Raw genomic sequence first — 6,045 nt, 5'->3', positions numbered from 1 at the left:
CATGTCTTTCTGAAATATGACTTGGAGTTATGCTTTTAGGTGAGTCTGGTCTAATTCATCAGATGGGGTCAATCCTGCACAATTCTTTGAATGAAATTGACCAAGAAAACCAACAAGAGTCATTAAATTCCCCAAACCATGGAAAATCAAGGACTATCATGCTTCCTGCTAGAGCTTAGAAGAACTTCAGTGTGGTTCGCAATTGCTCATCAATTGGTAGGGCAATTTCCCAATCAGTCTTTGAGTTAGCAGTGTCCTTTTAACACAACCATTATCCTCCTAGCAGCAGTTGCAGTTTAAGCCAGTAAAAAAGTGTCTTTTGGCTGTCAGAGTAGTAAAAAGGGGTTACAAAAGAATTAAAATCAAGATTCAGATTCATTTCAGATAGTGATGAGGGAAGCACACAAGATGAAAGGCAGTAACAAGTAATAGGAGAGGCAGAAAGGGAACAGACAGAACGCCTATGAGCACTGGGTCTGCCAGCTTTAAGACTTTAAAGTATTTGGAAGGCAATGATATTGCATAGGGTTTTATGACTGCTGCTAGGGTGTCTTGGTCCAGCATCATAAGGGAGATATTCAGGAAGGTATCTGTTCTGAATAGAATTTTTTAAATGTTGTGCTATTATATGAAAAAAAAAATGCAATAGTGTTAGTAAGAGAGTATTATTGGTAATATCAACCAAATTGTTGTCCTCTGCCCAGCCTCCCAGAACACAAATTTCAAATCTCTATTATGGAGATGTAACACATCTAGTGTTGTGCATATGGTTGTATATATTTGAAGCCCATTTCATAATGCCAACACCTCAGGCTGGACAGATCAGACAGTTGCATTCACAGAGAAGGTAGGTATGTCACAATATGACTCCAAAGAACAGGAATACTACACCATTTTCTTCCTACTCTTGTTTCGATTCTTTGTGAAAGACCGTATTTTTATTTCTTCCCAAAGCTATATGTCTCTTGAGTCTCGTAAATATCTCTCCTGCATTAGTCAAACCAGACCAAGTCAATCAACTTTAGCTGATGTTGAATGCTGTAGAAGTTTACATGTAACCTGAAAATATGAATTTTTGAAGTACCATAGTCAAATTGATATATACCTCGTTATTTAAATGCAGGTTTGTGATAGTTTTCACCCTAGGCCTTCCTGGAGACCAGCTTGTAACCAGGAAGGAACTAGGAAGGTGACCCAGGAAGTATTCCATGCTATTCATTTACGTAATCTGGGGTATAAATAAGGCATAGATAAGAGAGCTCTCTCTCTTCCTTTCCGGTGAGGTTTGAGAACGGTGGGTCCCTGTCTCGGTCTTGCTTATCTGGAGGCCTGCAGTGACTGCTTTTGTCTGCCACGTGTGAGGGGAGGGTGCTGGGCCATGTTCAGCCATCCTACTTCTCTGAAGGGAAGTGGTGAGATTTTACCAGTTCTTTATTTTGCTGGTTTACCAGATATTTAGATTGTCCATACCTGTTTTGCTTCTGTCCCTTTTCATCCTTTTTTTGTCTTTTTTATCGTTCTCCCTTCCCGTCTTCCCTATTAGGAAGCTATTTGGGGTTTCTGGGGTTATAGGTATATAGTATTCTCACTGTATATATCTGTTTTATATGTAAAATATATATTTTTGCTATAGCTTTGGCTGTTTGGTTTTTCTTTTTTTTTTTTTCTTCTCTCCTTGGGAAACAGACTCTGTTGTTGAGTTTCGGAGACTTGGCAGGAAGCCAGCTCTAAACTTGCACAAGGTTACAGATAGGTGGCTTCAACTACTGCGTTTGCATCTCTTTGTGGTTGTAAGTTTTCCGGTGTCTTCCCATTTTTGACCACGCTTTCTTCCTATGCTCTCATACAGAAGATGATCAGGAAGCTGACTAATTTACTTCTCTGTGGAAGCTATGAAATGGACTTTAAAAGTCACAGCATGAACCATGGATTTCAAAGTGGTCTGTACAAGCTGTAGGGGTCCAGTTGTGCACATCTCACAATGGGACTCTAGCTCAGTAAGTTGACAGAAGGAAGAGAGGAGAGTTATGCTGCTGTACATGGAATGTGTTGAGGCTTTGATTTTAAGAAATAAGAAATATAAATTATTTTATCTATACCTTAAAGATGAGAGAGAAGGATCAAGTGTGTTCAGAATCATGTTCTACAAGCTCAACCTATTTTGAGGCTTGTTTCCTTTATAACTCAAACTTCTGGAAATGCAGGGTGAAAGAGCCAAACGGGCATCAATTCCATTCAAAATGCCCATCTGCTGCTACAAAACCTATATGAATTGTAACATAGCAACCTGTATTTCCTCTTGTAGTTGGAATCCCTGGGTTACTATTTGCTCTGTGAGTGTGTTGTCCTTGATATAGGCAGAGTAAATCCTGTTGTGATACCGATATTAATACACTTTTTCCATAAAAATCTATAGAACTTTTCTTGTAATTATCATACTCATCTTGACTTTTTTTCACTTTCCATTTTCCCATTTTTGACAACTGGACAATATTATACATTTAGAGGTATATTTATTTTCCTCAGAGAAAGATTATAAACCTGCTTGTTAACATAAAGAAGCTAAATAGGGATTTTTTGGTATCATTGTGTACTAAATTTTTTCCAAATTGCAATTCCATGGGGAAGAGTTGCTCTTGCTGACACACTCATTCCCTTCATGAGTGTTTAATGCAATTTGTCTTCAATTGTAAATTATTCTGTTCTGGCAAACAAGGAGATTTTAAAGAAAAGGGATCATATTATCAGCTGCAGCTTATATTTACCAAGATTTTGTAAATTGTAGAGAGGTAGTCAGAATTGAGTTATGCTACCTCTCATAACATTTGTTATTCTACAGTTTCCAAACTTCTTTATCAAAAATTTCAATGAATTTTCAGTTTAATCTTAGAAATTGCCAACTTAGATAATACTGAAATCTTTTAATGTAATGTATTTCTTTGACTGCTTTATTCATGTTTTGCTATTGTCAATAAATATGATTCATATATATAATGTTGATATTACTTATTTGTTTATTGGACAAATGTAACAAAGACTTTTCTAATATAGATAAATTTGACATATTTCTACGAAAATTCTGGACTTAAAGGAAATTATTTTTTAGAAGAAAAGGAGCAAGTGAAAATGTTTTTCCAGCATCTAATTTATACACCTTTCAAACATACATTTTTTTACTATTAGAAGAATCTCTGACCCTCCTTATTTTTAAAATATTTTTAAATTACATTTCCCCTGTGCAGTAGACATCTTAGAAAAACTTGAAATCATGGAAAGATCAACAAATTGCAACCTTGTCTGATAAAACAGCAGCATATTAATGTTCATGTATTGTTAATTTTCATTTGGAATGGGATTTAATTTGTTTATAGAAATAGGTAAAAAAATACATCTAAAATATTTTTAATGTAACTTGTTTTTCCAAACTGATATGTATGTAGAACAGTAGTAGCATAAATATTTTCCATTTGTATTGTAATAACACTATATATCTGTATGTGTTCAAAGACTACTTTAGTGAAAGAGACAAAGCTCTGACAAGATGTAGAAGAAAGAGGAGAAATATCTACATAGAGGTCTATAAAATTTGTTAATTTTTATAGATGATGAATGGGAAATATTGTTTCCTATTTCAAATTCTCCCCCATCAAAAAAAAATACATTATTGGGGTACATAAGGGACATTCTTTTTTAATGGAAGAAGTAATTGAATATAGGAAACAATGCTACTTTGTTATACTGATACAAATGAGAAAGTCAAAGAAATAAAAGTGTTAAAACAGACTAAATCAGGTTCTGAAATAGGGACTTAATGACACCTACTGAGGACAGTGATTCCTTCATATCAGGTCTTCAATGACTGACAGAAAGATGCATCAGAGGAAATTCTTGTCATGTATGTAATCCTGGTTTTTTTTCTCCTAAATATCCACTGCCCATAATTTATCAATATCATCATCTGGATGGGTAGTTCAAGTCAAAAGTGTGAAAAATCTTGGAACTTATAAACTGAAAACATACTACAATAAGAGATATATCTGGATGAATAACCATTGAACCAGATAAGGATTTGAATCAATTATACTGGAACAGGGTGCCTAGAGAAGTTGTGGATGCCCCATACCTGGAAGTGTTCAAGGCGATATTTGAACAACCTGGTCTAGTGGAAGGTGTCCCTGCCAAAGGCAGGGAGGATGGAAATAGATGATCTTTCAGGTCCCTTGCAACTTAAACCATCCTAAAATTTGGTGGTCTTTGTTTAATATTTGTTTTTTGGTGTATACTGTTATTTAAACTTGAACATCTTTTCCAAACACAAAAAACCATCAGGAAATTCTTTTTAGGAAGGTAATTACAGACTGCAGTTACCTGTGCATGGAGGGGAAAAACTAATCCTTATAAAAAAGGTATTTTCTTATTAGTGAAAAAAATAAAACTAACCAGAATTAAAGTCGGAGAGTGTTTTGATTATTCCAACATCCTGGCAAACTGAAGGACCAAGGAAATCATGACATGAAACACTGAGGAGAAAGAAATTGTAGACTTGAGAGTAGTAAGAATACTTTTTAAGGTCCAAGTTAAAGATTTTTTTCCTTATAATACTTAGTAAACAATGGTAACACAGAGCTTTATTAAACTTTCCTTTATATTACAGTATAAGAAATAAGTCCTTTCTATACCATTACCCCCATATAAACAAACAAACAAAGACAACCCTACAAGACCAAACTTCCCTGGGGCTGACAATTACAGTTATATTGAAATTGGGAAAGGAGTGTGGGTCAACATATGACTCTCATGAAATCTTTAAAGAAGGAGAAGAGTACACAACCCAGTCTAAAATAGAACAATCTAATGTAAAAAAGTATCCAGAGTTATCATACATTAGTAATCTCACAAATACACCTGCATAAGTGTGGGTAGTTAAACAAACAATATATTCTATATTATTTTTAAGAATTATTCTGAATAACTGTAGTTTTTAATTTCATAAGCAGCTAATGTGAAGACATAATGGAAGGACTTAGTTAAAATAACAGCAATCAATCTTTATTCAAATTATGAATCAAAGGCAGATTTATGTCTTCCTTTCAGTTAAAAAAAATGATTAATTATCCCTCCTTTTTTAAAATATTTGCTTATTTATTTGTAAGTTCTGGATTGCAAGAGGAGTAAATAATGTCAAATCACAGAGAAATTCAAGTGCTGTTCATGAAAGTCTGGGGAAATATTAGTGGAAAACTCTGCTTTTGAACATTAACTTTTAACCTGACATTTAGAATCAGAAGTTTCAGGTAATGTTGTAGGATGAAATTAGTCATACTTCTTTCTGTGTTATTGCCAGATTTAAATACAGTTCCTTAATTTTTTTTACGGTCACCTTTGTCTACCCTCAGATGCAATTCTCAGCAGTCCCTGTTGAACAATAACTACAACACCCAACAATGTGAGTTTTTGGATGTAACTTCTTGGCAACATTCCACTTCAGTCTGAGGAAATGACTGAACCTCACTGGCATGACTTTTTTGTGCTGAACCCAAGGCAAACACTGGATGACTGTTTAGGTCATTCCTTTGTAAAATACCAAAACATTTTAAATTTCTATCGAGTTTTCAAACAAAACAGTTGATTTATTAATGAGTTGTACTTGTATGGAATTTGGGAGGGATGCTTTTTTATAGTTCTGGTATAATAAAATTTCAGCATCAGTTTTGCTTAGGAGTGAAAAATAAGAACTGCTCTAAATCAATGTCTGATTTATACTTTGTGGTAAAATTAAAAAAGTTAATGAGTTCTGAACAGTATGGTCTTTTCCTCAAATCTTTAGTACAACAATTACTGGACACAGCTAAAAAAGACAGAAAACTCAAAGCCACAGTTTAACTGAGAAGCAAATTATTCTGATTTTTTATGATTTTTTTATTTAGGAAGACTAGTTCTGTGAGCCTTTTTAAAGCTTTCAAACAATTCATAACTATTCCCTGATTTGAATATGTAAATTGTTATATAAGCTATCTTGAATGTTACCATATCTTGAATCATATC

At 34.1% G+C, this 6,045-nt stretch overlaps 1 long non-coding RNA gene across 1 annotated transcript; it reads left to right on the top strand.

Moving 5' to 3' along the window:
- Positions 1 to 1,526: 1,526 nt before the first annotated feature.
- On the top strand, positions 1,527 to 5,584 carry LOC113953610. Its single transcript, XR_003529941.1, has 3 exons — positions 1,527 to 1,997; positions 3,849 to 3,895; positions 5,397 to 5,584. It is a non-coding gene; the product is annotated as an uncharacterized LOC113953610 (long non-coding RNA).
- The last annotated feature ends 461 nt before the right edge of the window (positions 5,585 to 6,045 follow it).

The sequence above is a fragment of the Corapipo altera genome, unplaced genomic scaffold, assembly GCF_003945725.1.
Source record: "Corapipo altera isolate COAL_440 unplaced genomic scaffold, ASM394572v1 61281, whole genome shotgun sequence".
Taxonomy (NCBI): domain Eukaryota; kingdom Metazoa; phylum Chordata; class Aves; order Passeriformes; family Pipridae; genus Corapipo; species Corapipo altera.
The sequence above is the reverse complement of the archived record's forward strand: the minus strand, read 5'-3'. Positions and strand labels throughout refer to the sequence as shown.